Below are 18,293 nucleotides of genomic sequence, written 5' to 3'. Positions count from 1 at the left end.
TTTTTTTCTTTGAAACTTGGAAATAAAGTTGCATTTTGCTGTCTCTATTAATGATATGTAAAAGAAATGTAATAAAAATTTGATTTAGTTTTGCCAACTTTAACTTGAATTTTGCTATTTCAGGTCAAAATGATGCTATTTTATAACAGTCGTATAATTGCAGGATAAAAGCATTAAGATTTAGATTTTTTGATGATTCATGCTAATAATATTACATTAATAGTATAAAGAACTTTGGAAAAGTTTAGAGCACTCTACAAAATGTAAGACAAAAAGCTGTTAGTGTTGTTTGTTGACTTCCGATTAAGATGATCCTGCACTTCATTATAAGAAATATACTTGTATATAATGCGTTAAATTACTTTGTTGATTTTTTTTGTTTCAGTTTAATTAGTTAAAATTTAAAATAAAGACTGTTAAAACAAGAAGTGAAACTGAACATGGCATGGTTGGACAACCTAGACCATTCCAAACAAATCAACTGCCAACTTCTGCTGATGTTCTCAAAGCATATGACTATTTATTAAAAAATAACAATCTCGCAAGTGTTACTGAAAGAGCAACAGTCATAGCTAATGAAATTAAAGCACTGTACAACAAAGCAAGTATTCCTACCATTGCAGTTAGCAGCTTAGTTATTTGCATAAAGAGACTAATTAACAAAGAACATGAGCTTAGTAAATACTCTGATGGCAAGAAGTCCTCTGCAACATTTAAATCAAATTTTCAGATGATAGACCAACTATTCGATATTTTTCTGTGTAAATGTTTTGATAATGGTGTTTGAGAAAGGTAAGCTTGTTCATGTCCACTGCCAAAAAAAATTCCAACAGTTGAATGGGAGTTCTGGATAGATCAAAAAACGGTACGGAAGATGGTGATAGGTAAAGTAGACAAAGAAGAAACAGTTAAGCTGCAGAAGAGAGTAAAAAGAGGAAGTAAAACATGCAATTTACCAATAACAGATAAAAAACTGAAGTTCGATAAAGAAATCGATCCAAATGAAACATATTGCAGTGATAATTAACAGTCAAAGTCAGATGAAGAATTTTTGCCAATTGAGATGTCTAATGATAAAGTGATGTCAAGTTATGAAGTAATGTCAAGTGATAATAAAACGTCAAGTGATGAAGAGATTAAGGTTTAAAACACAAAACAATATCCTTAGTTGTGTAAGGCGATGGATAGGTGTAAAATCAGTAACAGGGATGCTTGCCTAATAGCAAATGCCGTACTAAAAGATTTAGATCTTATAACACCAGAGAATGCTATTAATCAAGCAAAACTTCGTCGTCAGAGAAATATGTAAAGGAAAAAGGAAGTTAAAAAGCATCCTGCTGAAGTCCAAAAAGTACACTGGATTTGATGGGAAGCAGGAGATCACTTTTATTAAAACAAGTGGCGTCCGACGAAATTTGAAAGAAGAGCATGACTGTTATTTTGTAACAAAAAATAACTGTTATTTTGCTCATCCTTAGAACATTCTTCTTGGAGGAGTTATAGATCAAAATGTATCAATTCGTCAGTTTTTATATGACAAAATAATTGACGCACAAACTACATCACCAAGTGGCAAGATACGTGTCTTTAATAAATCAAGCATCAGGCTTGATCCGGAAGCTTCGTCATCCATAAAGACGATCGACTGGTCTGTAGCTATCGCAACAACACCACCGCTTTTATCAACTGTTTCTAATGATGATCTTGAACATTTCCAGTTCCACGTTGATGTCTTGAGGTATTCAATGCCATTCTCAGGCAGTTGAACGTACTGTTAAAGATATCTAAGCAACAACAATGAAAGTTTTCGGACTTAAATCACCACATGGAATGATTTTGCAGATGGACCAGAACTTGAACTCGGGCCAGAACCATGACGCCTTAATAGATGGTTTCCCTCTACGCTACCATGCAATTCCTCCTCATCTAAATATTATAAATCATTAAAAATATTTTCCCATTTTTTGTGAATGCGCAACATCTGAAATCAAAAGTTCTGCTTTTACATGCGCGCATGAATTTACGCAGAGCATCATGTATATAAAAACAAAATATTACTTACTACTAACAGTGAGCCATGTTAATCTTTTTTTCATTCAATCATGTCAATTTTTTCTTTCATTCTGGAATCATCTCATTAATGGAAAATTGGTGAACATATTATAGCGATAAAGCTATATTTCTTCTTACCTTGACCAATTTTCCTATCATCTTAAGTAATCCTTCATTCTTAGGTTCACCAATGGTAGATCCATTTATAGATGCGATAATAGATACAATAATATTTCCTAAATAGATGTAAACTTCTAAAATTAATATTCATTTTAGGTGCTGGAAATCTATCTATGACATTGGGAAGTTTGTTAAGCCCAACATGCAGAGCAATGATGATTGATGCAAAATTAAAAGAAGAATTAGTAAATAAGCTAATAGAAGTACACCCATCTACAGCAGAGTTCAAAGATGAAAACAAAACTTCGGAAAAGGTTAAGATTAACCTCAAAGTTTCATCATTTTTTGACTCTTGTGAGGATGATATGATGAGACTAATAAATCAAACTCTCGCATCACATGGAAATTGTTTCAGCCAAGAGATAGCAGAGTCATTAAGATTAGAATTAATGCAGACTTTTTCTTGCCAATGGTACCACCAGATACAGATTGTTTAGTCTGGTGGAGAGGAATTGAAAGGAAGCAGCCACTTCTTGAAAAGTTGGCAAAAAGAGCATTAGCAGTTCAAACCTCAGCTCATTTAGAGAAAGCATTTTCTATTGGTGGCAGAATCGTAACTAAACAACGTTACTAAACATAATCTAAACCCACAAACAACAAAAACTAAACCCACAAACAAAAAGTTTTGTATATCAACAAAAACTATAAAAAAACTGAAAGGTCTTGTTAGTGGTAAATGGTACCCAAAAAAATAGTCCCCAAATGTACTGTCATGAAAATGATTACTTAAATTCATTTATGGAATCTGAAGAAGGATCATCTTCAAACCGACTACCAAACCCATAGAGTTACAAGATGCCTGAACGGAAAATAATTGATAACAGCTCAACTGATGAAGAAGAAGATTAACGAGGTTATTTTGAGGACACACAACAGCCACCTACAAAATTTTGCTTGCTTAAAAAAAAACTAGAATATAGGTTCTTCGTGATTTAGAGTTCAAAATATTTTAGATTCTGATTGAGTTCTCTTTAATTCATTTTTAAAGTAGTGAATAAGTTGTTTTTACATGCTTAATTAGTCATCCTAAGTTAAAATACAGCAATTTTATAACAATATTTGTATAAATTTGTTTATATTTTAACATTTATTTTACATTAAGTTAACCCACAGTACCAAAGAATTAGTTAATTTATCGAAACTTTTAGCATTAATCTAAATTGTTCCCCATTGATATATTTTACATATGTATAAATAATGTGTTACTCTGCCTAATAATTCAGCGTGTAATCTTATAAAATATAAAAATTTTAACAGTCAAATATTATTATTGATATTTGCTTTATTTTAAAAAAAACTTTCGGTTAAAATCATAACTCTTCAAAGAATGGTTATTACGGTTGGTTAAATTAAATGATAACTCTTGGGAGGAGGTTTTCTTTCAGTTAAAATCATATTCTAACCGTTGCCTGAAATTATCGGTTGTCCTATGGTTATTTTAAACTCATTTTTTAATCAGTTTCATTGGCAAGCGCGGGAGCACTTCACGAAGATCAAATCTAATAAACAACTTTTCTCCTCTCAGATTTAAATATCCATTTGAACTGAACTGTCGTTTGCTTCATCTGAGAAATTAGTTTACAAACTAATTAAAAGAACTTTAACTGCAATCGATCACAGCTAGAGGCAATATGCTGCTAATTGACTCGATCGAAAAAACAATACCTATAAACATTTACTTCAAATGAGTTAATGTAAATTTTTCAAATGGATTTAATAGTTGCTACTAAATTTAAAACAAAGTATCGACCACCATAAGCATGATAAAAATGTATCTAGATGCTTTATAAGATTGGCCCTATTCTGAGGCAATTTTTCTTTCTTCTGGGTTGTGCTTGTTTAACTCTTCCTCTGTTTCAATATATTGTGAAAGATTCCTCTTGATTTTTGACATTTTAGTCTTAAAGAATACGACCATGCGAACATTTTCGGAATTAAGGTTTTGACTTTTGTCAGCCAAAATTCAACCAATAACGGTCAATAACGGTTAATAACGTTCATTATCAGTTAAGAGCTAGCTGTAATTTTTGATAAAAGTTTCAAACTGTTATTTAATCAAGATTAATAAAACATAAACTAACGATCATAAAAATACACGTATTACATCGCTTTTTTGTTAGCAAACGATGGCAAAAGATTGTAATACCGATACTTTATGCATACTTTCTTAGATGCTGTAATATTAACCACTTTGACATTGTGCTTAATCTCTTCTAAAAGCTCTGACAATTTAACTTCAATTTCCATTTTATATATATATACATGAAAAAAAAATTTAAATTTTTGTTCATTAAGATGTGTATTGGAGAGCGGGAGAGTCCTCTTCACTAAAATAAAGTTCTGGAAAATAAAACTCATCAAACCTAAACAATTCTATACTTTAGGTTGTTTTATTTACTAGTTTGATCTATAATGACGAACCCATGGAGTTTTTTACAAGGTCTTATACATAATTTATTAAGTTCGACATTTATTAATACTGACATTTTCGGCTTACGTGATCTAAATTTGTATCTTGTGGAAAGAGTTAAAACTTGAATTTACCTTACAGTCCATCACGGAAGCTTGAAATAATTCAATGCAAGATAAATACAATCTGAAAAAAGGACTATTTTGTCTCTTTGTTGAATCATGACATGAATATTGTTTGATGTTCACTTTTTTATTTATTAAAATTTTTTTGAATTTTTAAAAATCTCTATCTGTATTTCTAATAAAATTATAATAGTTAAATACATAAAATGAAATTAAAAGTTGGTAAAGTTATAGTAGATAACAAAACTCTACTTAATATTGATATTACACAAGCAGCAAGAGATTTGAAAATAAAAAACTTTTTTGCAGTACACATCATAATGAGTTTAAAACTTACTTACAAACTCCTATTTTATACAATAAAGTTTGAGTTTAAAATGATGGTCAAATATTCTGTGGTCATATGTGTTTACACGTTTTAAAAAAAATAAATGAAAGAATGGATATGCAAAGGGTCATCAATATATTGCCATTGCAAGTTTTCATCAAATAAATTATAAATAGTTCTTGCCCAAACAAAAATGCCAGTTAAAAATTAGGTAGAGGTGCTAATTCAACTAATATTAAACATGATGTAGTCCTTAACTACATTCATAATGATAAACAACAAGAATTGCAAGCTTTAAATGACCTAAAAGAATAGAACAGTTTGAGTATTGTAGGCAAAATTCAACAGTATAGGACAAAGTTTTTATACAACTAGATGTGCACACAATGATAATGAATTTAAAAGATATCTAATCTTAACAACTAAGAGAATATTAAGAATGTATTTAAAACACAATGATAAAGACACAAAAATTGTTCAACTCGTAGTTATTGATAAAATTTCGTAAATGACGGTTAAAAAAGTTTCCATTTTTGATAACATATTATCTTAAAGTAGGTGATGTTGCAACTTTTAAACTTATTGGGACACCAGGTGAAGGATTTGTAGATTTACTAATGGAAAAAAGTTTGTAAGTAGGCTCGCACGCTCACCAAGTATCTTTCCATTTTATGATATCTTGCATGTCAATTTCTTAACTTTTTTAAATGATAAAAATGATTGCTGAGAAATTCGGGAGCGGTCCAGCAGAAGCAAAATGAATGGTGAAATAAATATGGGAAACAGTTAAATAGAAAAAAAAAGTTAAACAGAAAAAAAAGGATTTTGCTGATAAAGATGGCAGACGTATTTTTTTGAAAAAAGTAAACAAAGTAAAAAGTAAATAAAACAATCACAATGCCTCCAAAAAAGGAAGAAGACAAAAAACTCGATGATTTATTAGAGAGAATTAAACAATTAGAAATAAAGCTAAACTCTGAAGAAGAAAAAATTAAAAATCAAGAAGAAAGAATAATAAAACTGGAAGAAAAAAACACTGCTAATAATACCAATCTATGTATAATAAATGATAAGTCATGGAATGTCGTCGCTAGTAAAAGTAGTAAAAAGACACCAGTACAAATAGATATTATTAATACTGTAACAAACGAAACATCTGAGAGAGTTAGAAGAGAAAAAAATGTTATTGCATTTGGTTTGAACCAGTCCATAAAAACCGATTTAAATGAAAGAAAGGAAGACGACAAAAAGAATTATTAAAAGTTATAAAGATATAAATTTAGAGAGTGTGCAAATTAAAAAAGTTACGAGATTACGATCAAAGGATATGTCACAAGAGTCCTCCGTTATTTCGGAACTTGTTGATGTGCATGCAAGAAATCAAGTGCTAAAAGCAGCTTTTCGAAACAAGGAAAAGATACCAAATATTTACTTTAATACTGACATGACTGAAGCAGAAAGAATTTTGACAAAGCAATTAAGGTCTGAAAATTGAAATTTTAAATAGAAACTCAGACATAAACAATAGCTCATTTTATTATGGTATAAGAAATAGTAAAATAGTAAAACTAAATAAAAAGACATAGCAATTTGAGTATAAAGTGGCCAAAAATAATAATAACATCCGAATATTTGAACAAACTGGGACAATTATTCAAGCTTTTAATACTAAGATAAATGATAATGCAAAAGAGCCAGTTATAAGTTCTGCATACAACTCAAATAGGTTGAAATGTTTATATACCAATGCCACATCATTTGAAAAAAGTAAACTACATGAAGTTATGATTGAAACTGAATTAAGTTTTCCAGACATAATTTTCATTACAGAAACATGTTGGAATGATACTTCAGCAACAATCATACCTGGATATAACCTTTATTGTAGAGGTTGCAAGAATACTAGAATTGGTGGAGTCTGTATTTATGTAAACGACCAAATTGATTCTTTTGAAGTCAATAAGGAAGTCTAAAACAATAAAAATGTTGAGCAGATATGGTTTACAATTAAAATAAGCAATGAATGCATATTATGTGGCTTTATTTATAGACCAGGAAGTGATGATCTGGTAAACTGTCAAAACATAATCAATTCCATTAAAGAAAGTTACAATTAGTTGTCAAGAACTAAAATACATTCTGAAGTTTTGATATGTGGTGATTTCAATTTTCCATCTTTAAATAGTATATGGAATTCTAGTTACAAAAGTGTCTGCATCAAAAATAAAGTGAGGCAGTTTCTGGAATTTATTGAAAAATGTTATTTGCAGCCTCTCCTTTTTGTATATCTAGGTTGGTGCATATGGATCCCTTGGGAAAAACAAAAAGAAGTCATCATGTTTTACGTTTTAATTTTAATTATCAAGCAAAAATAAAAATATCACTACCAAACGATTATTTGTGAAAGGAAACTATGATGAATTTTCAAAATATTTAAATGGATTTAACTGGAGTCATGAGTTTACTAAACTTGATGTTGATCAGTGTTACAAAAGATTTCTTCAAATTTATGAAAATGGATGCGATGATTTCATACCCTCATTTATTCAAAAAATAACTAAAATCAGAAGATCTCTATGGATGAATAAAGAATTGAAATACGAAATTCGACTTAAGCGTAATCTTTGTTATCGATACAAAACTTCTCACTTCAAATATTTAGATCTAAAAGAAGAATATAAATCAAAAAATAAGTCAGTCAAAAAACTTGTAAAAATGCCAATCAAAAAATATGAAAAAAAAATTGTAACAGAATAAAAAAAAAAATCCAAAACATGTTCATGCTTATATTAACAGTAAACTAAAAGTCAAACACCATATAAGAGCTATTTCAACTGGAAATAACGAAATATCAACTGACAGACAAAATATTGCTAATCAATTAAATAGATTTTTCAATTCTGTATTTATAAACGAAAGCCAAAACTAATATGCCAATATGTGAAAGTATAACAGAAAAAATTTGCCCAACTCCATTGTTTAAAAAGGAAGATATAAAAAGACGATAATTAAATTTAAATGTCCACAAGTCTCCAGGTATTGATAAAATTCCTCCAATGTTTTTAAATAAATGTGCTGACAATTTATCTGGACCATTTTGTATGATATTTAACTGCTCATTTTTAAGTGGATCATTGCCTACAAGCTGGTTAAAAGCAAATATTACACCAATTTCTAAAAACAGGAATAGGCTGCATGAAGGTAACTACCATCCAATTTCATTGACCTCTGTTGTTTGTAAACTAATGGAAAGTATTGTAAAGGACACAATAATGAATCATTTAATTAAAAATAAATTAATGATACCAGAACAACATGGCTTCGTTAAATCAAAAAATTGTGTGACAAACCTTCTTGAAACATTAGATATAATAACAGAATCGATAAATTGTGGTAAATGTGTTGATGTTGCTATTTTGGACTTTTCAAAGGCATTCAATTCAGTTCCGCATTCCAGGCCGCTCTTAAAACTGAAATAGTTTGGTATTGTTGAAAAATTGTTGAAATGGTGTAAAGCTTTCTTATCAAATCGAAAACAGAGAGTTGTTTTGGGACTACTTGAATCAGAATGGGAAACAGTTCATAGTAAGGTACCTCAAGGATTGGTTTTAGGACCCTTGTTATTTATAATTTATATAAATGATATAACGCAAAAATTGAACAATAAAAGCAAGGCTATATCCTGATGATTTAAAAATAATTGCAATTATAGAAAAAAATAAAATAAACCATTCTCTACAGTATGATCTTGATATCTTATTTACCTGGAAAAAAAAAAGGCTAATCAGTTTTAATAAAGACAAATGTAAAATCATGCATTTTGGTCGTGATAATCCGAAAAAAGCATATAGTTTAAAATACGACAATACAGAATCAGATACAATTCAACATGAACTAATAGTAACGAAATTGGAAAGAGACCTAGGTGTTTATGTTTCGGACAATTTAAAATGGTAAAACTATATTGAAAAAATGGTAAGTAAGGCGAATCAAAAATTGGGTATGCTATAACACGCAATTCTCTATCCAGATGAAACATCAATGAAATTGTTATATACGTCACTCGTTCGGCCGCACTTGGAATATACTTTTCAAGTATGGAATCCATATTTTGTTAGGGACATAGACTTAATCGAAAGGGTTCAACGAAAAGGTACCCAGTGGGCACGCGATGTCAAACCGACGTCGGGTATATGTTGGGTTTTCATCGGCGATGTCAACCGACTTATTACGACGTTGTTATAACGTCGCGATGACGACGTCAAAACGACGTTGTCTTACCAACGTCGTTTTGACATCGTGCGATGTCTTTTGCCATAAATACAACGTAAATTGACAATTTTACTAAAAAATAAAGTTTACATAATTTTATTATATTTTTTTGAACTTGAAGTTTGAATACCGGAATCTAAACATCTTACATAAAAAAAGTAGTTATTCTACCGGAAAAATTATTACTACTGGAAAAAATTAATTTACCGGGAAGATGTTAATTTTATACTTAAGACTTTATTGACGCATGCCTTTTATGACAAGCGAAAGTTGGTTTATTTTTTTACTTTAATTAATTGTGATACTTTAAAACATATATATATATATATATATATATATATATATATATATATATATATATATATATATATATATATATATATATATATATATATATATATATATATATATATATATATATATATATATATATATATATGGCGCTACTGCACTTTTGCACACCCCCCCCCCCCTTTTTATAATTGATTATGATAGAGAATTTCATGCTGATTCAGAAAAATATAAATACATGGACCTGAAAATCAACGGAAAGTGCTCTAATTCGAAGTCAAAGTTGTAAAAAATCCCACTAAAAACCATTATATTCGCCATTTTGAGAATAACAAGTTAATGATCTTTTAGCTTACAAAAGCAATACATTAATAGCATGGTTTTTATGTTAAAAAACTCGTTAAAGTATGTTTTTCCGAAGTGTCTTCGTAGAGCGCAATGCGCTCTACATAGCCTTATGCTACTCAGAGAGCAATATTGTACACGCATGCGCAATTATTTTATTATAATTACGATTTATATATCACAATAAAGCTGGTTTGGATAGGCGGTTAGGGATAGGGATAGGGATAGGGATAGGGATAGGGATAGGGATAGGGATAGGGATAGGGATAGGGATAGGGATAGGGATAGGGATAGGGATAGGGATAGGGATAGAGCAATACTATAATAAATATTCATCAATTTGTCTACATTCTCACATTCTACGTTCAACCTATATTTGAAATCTTCCATTAATTTCATTTCGTTATAACACTTTCGTTAAAATACTTTAAAATAATAATGTTTAAGCTAATCGAAACCAGGTCTGTTTATTGCGCAATGTAACGGTAATTAATGTTCGTTAAAACTGAAAGCGTTTTGAAAAAGATTTTTAAAAAATGGCGAATATTAGGGATTTTTAGTGGAATTTTTACAACTTTGACTTCGAATTAGAGCACTTTCCGTTGATTTTCAGGTCCATGTTTTTATATTTTTCTGAATCAGCATGAAATTTTCTATCATAATCTGCAATAAAAAAAGGGGGGGTGCAAAAGTGCAGTAGCGCCATATATATATATATATATATATATATATATATATATATATATATATATATATATATATATATATATATATATGTATGTATGTATGTATGTATGTATGTATGTATGTATGTATTTAAATTAGTAAAAAATATTTATCTGACTTTTTTTACTAATTCATAACTGCACTGTTTTTAAGTTTATTTGTGTATGTAAATTCAACAAGAGTGCTCAATGAATAAAATCAGAGTAATATATTTTTTTTTATGTGATAAATTTAAAATAAAACTGCATAATGTTTACTACTTTAAGTTTCATGCTTATTGCAACCATCAGGTAAAAATACATTATGCTTTTTTGTTAAAAACTATTTCTAAATTGTGATGAATGTGATGAATTTTTCTTTCATTTACTACAAATACTTAATGTTGAGTATTTGAGCTTTTTTTGAATAAATGTTTGTGGTTTGCATGTCTTTATTTCCATTCTTCTTCAGATATGCCAATATACAGTTTGTTAGATGTATTAACTGTTTCATCATGCTTTACAGATCTTGTCTCTGTTGTTTCCATGATCTTGTCCCACTTTCTTGTTTGCATGTTAACTTTTTGGATAGGCACACAGTGGGACAATCATGAATATTCAAAAATGCATTTAAATGTATTGATATCACAATCTATAACTTTTTCAACAGCTTTTTAACATTATTCTTTAGATGTCTTACATTAATAATTGGAGAGCACAGAATCAAGAAATCAATAATATAATTAATGGTGCTCTGCGAAATGATTCTGATGACAATGTACAATATATTAACAATGAAGTTGAATCTCTTCGTTCTGAGTCAGCTAACAGTAGTAATTGATCATTATTATTGTTATTAATAAATATTATTGTATTCAGGTCACTCACCCTAATACAATAATAATGATAAAATAATAACCCGTTGGTACAGTTAAGGGATCTAAGTTTGTGAATGACTTTGTAAATAAGAGGGTAGACTTTAGAATGCATATTAAAATATATAAGAATTTTGTTATGTGTTATTAATTTTGTTTTGTTAAGTTATTAGTCACCCTAATAAAAAAATATTTCAATACATCCCTCAAATCATATCAAATCAACATTACAGCAATCAGAAAAACTAGGGTTTAAAAATTAGGGTGAATAGACATATAAACTCTGTCTTGTTAGTGTAATTTAAAGTTGTTAACAAATTGTATAAAAAAAAATACCTGTTTTTATACTATTTACAGTAAAACAAGCAATAAGATAAAAAGTAAAACATAATATCAATAGTATCTTAATGCTTTTCTTTTAGGTTCCTCGTCTTTCAAGAGATGGTGGGATTAAATTAAAAGAAAATATTAACATGTTAGAAAGGTAATATTATGATGCTTTTGTGGGGACTGATAGCACTGAGTAAATATTAAATGTGCAATATAGTAACAAATACAAAAATTTGTCAAAGCGTATAAATGGTTGAGTAACTTTCAAGTTCATAAAATTATTTTTGTCAATGCTATTGTAGTTCATGGTGTTAATTTTTTTAACAATTTCTTTTATGCAGGTTAAAAAAATGGCTATTTATGAGTTATTTCAAAGTATGTTTTGAATTTTTAAAAAAAATTTTTTTTACTTTGCGTCAGCAGAAACATTTTTTAAAAAGTCAGAAGTTCTCACTGGTCATCAAATATTTGGAGACCTGAGTGTGCTACTGACATGCATATATGATAGTTAAGAATATTTATTTATCAATATATTTATTCCAAAAACAAAAGATATTGTTTTTGGAATCAATATCAGAGTCTGATACAGGGAATTAATACACACTTCATTTGAGTACCAGAAATCAGGGACAGACCATTACTGTTATTAAAGAAGATATTGGGTAAACCACAAGAACTGATGTAAGTTTCCATGCATATTTGATAGTTAAATATATATTTATCAATATATTTTGATGTTGATATGGATACAACCAATAAAATGACTGCAATATTGATCCCCCATACAGCGATGGCGAGCTGGACATGTCATATTGGGAAATAGGCTCCCTCTACAACAAAGAACTCAAATATATATATTTTAGATGTAATATGTTTTCTTAAGGAGCTTGCAAATAATTTTTTAGGTCTCTATGGCAGTCGCAACACTTTGCATCAAAGTCTGCACTTTTTAAGTATTGATTGATTGAGCTTTTTTGACCTTATTTTTAAAAATATTTGGCACAAGGTGATGCAAGAGAAATAGGCACTCAAATTTTTTTATACATCACATTGACATGATCAATTACCAAATATGCCATATACTTGTCTGTACCACACTCATGTCTCCAGATATTTGATAACCACAAAGAATTTCAAGTTTTGTAAAATAAATTGCATCTGCTGGTGCAAATTTAAAAAAATTTACTTTTAAAACATTAAAAATATACTTTAAAATTACTCAGCAACTTTTTAGTCTCCATTAAAGTCAATAAAAGTAAATTCTTAATTTCATTTTTCTAATTTTAGGGAGTTCACAGTTTTAATGGGGAAAAATTTTGTTGATTTCAGGGGTTTTTTAAGGGTCTTACTGATTTTATGGTGACTTATTTTTCTGATTATATGTTTTTTTCTTAGAGGAGGATCCAATTGTTATATATATATATATATATATATATATATATATATATATATATATATATATATATATATATATATATATATATATATCCCTTTAACAATTGGATCCTAAAGTTGACAACAATTTAGCTGATTTCGACATTGACGAAACCCTGAAGTAACAAAACAGACTTAATATAAGTCTGTTTTATTTACCTATAAAGATGGTAATTGGGTATAGTTTTCTGAAAGTTTTTAACGTTTTCAGTCAATTTAAGCTGTTCTTGTCAGGTAGTCAATTGATAATTTTTTTTAAAATTACATTAGTTGCTTATTTTTGTAACGGAAATAACTTTACTCATATGATTTGAAATTCTAAATTAATTAAAGTTGGTCTTTATATATTTATGCCTTTATACTTTCAACTTCTATTTAGCTAGCATCATGACGAAAAGAAGAGAGGTTACGGTAGTCGATATCAAAGCAGAAGTTCAAAAGGTATTGCGGTATGCCCTAGCAAAGATGTTGGCGGGGATGGAAGGCGTCTCCAGAAAGATACTGATGCAAAATAGAAAGTTGTTTTTTGTAATAAATGCTTTTACGCCAGAAAATATGTGCAATTCTTTAATTGTATTTATTATGTTAGTTTAACCATGGCCTACTATATTCACGGCCGTATATCTTACATTTTTGAGGGGGAAATTAAGAGGCCGATTTCTGTTCGAAAAAATGGCTGCACTAAGTATCTTATTTTAAAAAAGCAGCTCAAACCTTAATTATTTACCTATATTTCTTCAATATATAAGTGGCAATTGCTGTTCACTATCATATATTTATTCAAGATATATTAGTTATCAAAGATTTGAAGACTTTGTGTAATATTTGTAGTCATTGCTAAAATACCAAAGTTAACTGATTGTCACAAAAATTATTCAAATCAAAGTACATTTATATCTATGTATATTATATTTATCTATAATATATATCTATATTCATGTATATTCTTAAGCTATAAGAAAAATGTCAAGAAATAATTCAAAGAACTCAAATAAAAGGTAAATTTTAATAAAGTATATAAAGAAATGCTATACAACTTGCATAATATACAACTTATATTTCCAATTTTGACTATTATTTTCTTTGTCTCTTTTAAAATGTTTTTAAGTTATTATTGGAAATAAAATCCTTTGATATTGTAGCCGCAATTATAGTTTCATCTATAAGTGCTAATGCAAGTGGTACATTTTGTTTATTATTTCCAGGATGTAATACTTCAAATGTAAGTTTAGGAGCTTTTCTAAGTTTACCTTTTAGTCCATTATTGTTATTGTAAATCTTTCATAAATCATCCTGACTAATATATCCTGATGGACAATCAAGATTGATACTCGCATTATGATTTAAAATCTGGAAAAACAATTTTTTTCCATTTAGTAAGTTATTTCTAAAGTTTTTGACTAAATGCACACTATTATAAAACAAATAAGTCTTTTTTCCATATATCTGTGGATGATTCATAAAATATTTTGATTCAGAATTGAACATTGTAACTAATGATGAGAGTGCATTAACATTAGTGGAATGATTGTCAGTTTTTTACCATGTACAGTTAATCCAGCAGCTATTAGGTTTTCAAGGTTTTCAGCTATTTTTTGCTATTTTTCAGAAAATGTAACTTCTGGAACTGCTTGAACATTATAAGGAATTGATTCTTTTAGTCCTATTATCATGAATGCAACATTCTTTCCTCCCTGATATTGTGCTACTTTTTGTAAATACATTTCATCTACCATCATAATACAATCACAAGAAATTTTTCCTTTTCCACGTATAAGTTTTAAAGCCTTTAAAGAATTAACACCTCCTTTTTGAACTTTATTTAACAAAGATATTGATGGTAAAGGGAACTTTTTAAGTAATAGTTTGTACAATTGCAAAGAAATATATCTTAGAAATAATGCATACCGAATCATCTCTGCAGAATATGGTGGCCTACCTTGTGGCTTAAGAAGCTCTCTATTTTTAATCTCATCTAAAATAGTGTTGTAATTTTCTAATGTTATGTTTCTTATATAAGAAGGAAAATTTTCTAGCAAACCAATTTTATCAAGTCTTGCATTATGTCCTTTAACAAACCCACTTGGTAATGGAAATGGTGTCCCCTAGCAGTGCAAATGCACATTTGGGTCTGCATCAACTGTTATTGATTCTAATATAGTTGGAAAGTATGTCTGTTCGTTAAATACTATATTATAAAATACATCACCTTTTTCAAACCATTTAAATTAAAATACCCAGGTGGTGTTACTGCTTTATTCAAGTCATGTAAACTTGTAAGTGTATCATTTTTCTCGAATGTATCTAACTGATCTTCTTGAAATATTCGCTTTTTAGGAGGATTTCGAGAAGACTTTGAAACTGGTAAAGATTTTTTTTTTTTTTGCAAAAATTCACATGAATACTTGAAAGGAACAGGTTTCATGAACCAATTCAGGACGCATTTATTACCTCTAGTTATATATTTATCTTTAAAATGAAAGTCACATAAAACAGAATGTTTTGTTGGAATCCAATCTGAACTATTAACAAATCGTAACCAAAGTTGATTTAAGTATTGGTCTGATGGAAAACGAAATGATGCAATTTGCTTGCGCTTGTTGCTTAATTATCCAGATGAACATTTTAGTGCAGCACATTTGTTGACCATTTTAAACATAATTTCTTTGAACTAGTAAATTCTTCAAGAAGAATAGACTTTAAAATAATACTTAAGCAATTTTTTGTGTCAAAAACGTTAAAAACCGGCCTCTTAATTTCCCCCTCAAAAATGTAAGATATACGGCCGTGAGTATAGTAGGCCATGGTTTAACCAAGGACGTATTAATAGATGGACGTTCAACGCATTGTTTCATAAAAAAGATATGCGTGTTACGGTATTGTTTAGATAACAAAAGCGAAACAATAGGTGATAATTGCGAAACCGGGTAGTATTTTTATTTTTTTCGAAGTCGGAAAAAGATGGTCTCGACTATCCAATAAAAATATTTTTAAAAGTATTTTTCTGAGCAGCGATACATAAAATGAGTATGACAGAAAACTTTGCTTTTAATCAAGATTATTCTTTTTTGCTTGAAAATATTGATAACGAAATTGAAATAGTTTTGGATGATTTTATTGAGATAGATCTTAAAGAGTTAGCGGAATTGTTATCAAAGGATTTTGAATTGGAGCTCATACCACCAGCAATTCCGGCGCTTATGCAGCTTCTCCCCCCCCCCCCCCCCTTTTTTTTTTTTATAATTGATTCTGATAGAAAATTTTATGCTGATTCAGAAAAATATAAAAACACAGACCTTAGAATTAACGGAAAGTGCTCTAATTCGAAGTCAAAGTTGTAAAAAATCCCACTAAAAACCCTAATATTCGCTATTTTTTTTTAAAACGCTTTCATTTTTAACGAAAATTAATTGCCGTTAAATTGCGCAATAAACAGACCTGGTTTCAAATAGCATTTGTATTATTGGGTTGAGGAATAATTCATGAGCGTTTTTTTCAAATTTAAAAATGCACGCAGAAATAAAATGCATCGGCAAAATGTTTTATGTTGTTTGAAAGAGAATGTTTTGCTCTACAGGATAGTGTATTTTGATTTGTTAGTTTTTTTTATTTTTGTGTATTTTCAGATCATTTAAATGGAATGTCAAGTGGACAAAACTGAGCATTTTCGACACCATTTGCTTTTTGCATTTAATCGAGGTGTTAAGGCCGCCGAAGCTGCTCGTGAGATTTGTGCTGTGTATGGAGAAGGAGCAATGCCTGAAAGTACCGCCCGCCGTTGGTTTTCGCGCTTCAAAAATAGGAATTTTGACCTCAAGGACGGATCACACACCGGTCGACCAATTGAGTTCGACGAAGAGCGATTGAATCAACTTCTTCACGAAAATCCACGTCAAAAGACCAGAGAATTAGCGGAGCAGATGGATTGTGATCAAAAAACTGTGGTGAACCACCTTCACTCAATGGGCAAGGTTCAGAAACTCGGCGCTTGGGTGCCACACACTTTGAGCGAAAACAACAAAAATCAACGTTCCACAATCGCCGCCGGTTTGCTCGCTCGTCATCGCTCAACACATGGTCACAAACAGCGTTTTCTTTACCGCATTGTCACTGGCGATGAAAAATGGTGCCTTTACGTCAATATGAAGCAGCGAAAAGAATGGCTCAGCCCCAAAAAACAAGCGACTCCGCGAGCAAAAAAAGACCTTCATCCTCGAAAGATCATGTTGTGTGTATGGTGGGATTGGGAAGGCATAATTCATTACGAACTGCTTGAGCGCAACCAAACAGTCAATGCGGAGCTCTACGTTCAACAACTGCACCGACTCAACGAAGCAATTCAGCAAAAAAGACCAAATAGGCGAAATGGCGTTCTTCTGCAACACGACAACGCCCGTCCTCACATCGCCAATATGACCAAAGCCGCGATTCAAGAACTCGAATGGGAAGTGCTGCCTCATCCTTCATACTCTCCAGACTTGGCGCCGTCAGATTTTTATCTGTTTCGATCGCTTTCGAACGCTTTGCGCGGTGTATCGTTCAATAATGACGTGGAATTGAGGGCTTGGTTGGACGAATTCTTTGAGTCAAGACCGGGAGATTTCTATCGCCGAGGCATCGAAAAACTTATTGAACGATGGGAGGAAGTCGTAAACAACAACGGAGAGTATATTATTGATTAAATCGTTGTAGTTTTTTTGTTTAAAATAAATTTGAAAAAAACGCTCATGAATTATTCCTCAACCCAATATTATTTTAAAGTATTATAACGAAAGTGTTATAACGAAATGAAATTAATGGAAGATTTCAAATAAAGGTTGAACGTAGAATTTGAGAATGTAGACAAATTGATGAATAATTATCATTGTATCGTACGCTGGGTTTTTTTTATTAAAAAAACGGTTCGAAGGTTACTATTTCTAAATTTTACATGTGATAAAACAACAA

General features: G+C 30.0%; 1 long non-coding RNA gene across 4 annotated transcripts; it reads left to right on the top strand.

The window, feature by feature from the left end:
• Positions 1 to 10,810: 10,810 nt before the first annotated feature.
• On the top strand, positions 10,811 to 13,917 carry LOC149884182 (uncharacterized). 4 transcript variants are annotated; one of them, XR_016455890.1, is made up of 3 exons: positions 10,811 to 11,540; positions 12,005 to 12,593; positions 13,726 to 13,917. It is a non-coding gene; the product is annotated as an uncharacterized LOC149884182 (long non-coding RNA). The 4 variants fall into 4 exon arrangements; XR_016455889.1 differs by lacking the exon at positions 13,726 to 13,917 and adding an exon at positions 13,308 to 13,326 and having other exon boundaries at positions 10,871 to 11,540; positions 12,005 to 12,066; XR_016455888.1 differs by having other exon boundaries at positions 10,872 to 11,540; positions 12,005 to 12,066; positions 13,730 to 13,917.
• The last annotated feature ends 4,376 nt before the right edge of the window (positions 13,918 to 18,293 follow it).

The sequence above is a fragment of the Hydra viridissima genome, unplaced genomic scaffold (genome assembly GCF_058129835.1).
Source record: "Hydra viridissima isolate aposymbiotic clone 2 unplaced genomic scaffold, HvirCarnegie_v1 scaffold_9, whole genome shotgun sequence".
NCBI classification, from domain to species: domain Eukaryota; kingdom Metazoa; phylum Cnidaria; class Hydrozoa; order Anthoathecata; family Hydridae; genus Hydra; species Hydra viridissima.
Note: the sequence above shows the minus strand (reverse complement) of the source record. Positions and strands in the feature narration are given on the sequence as shown.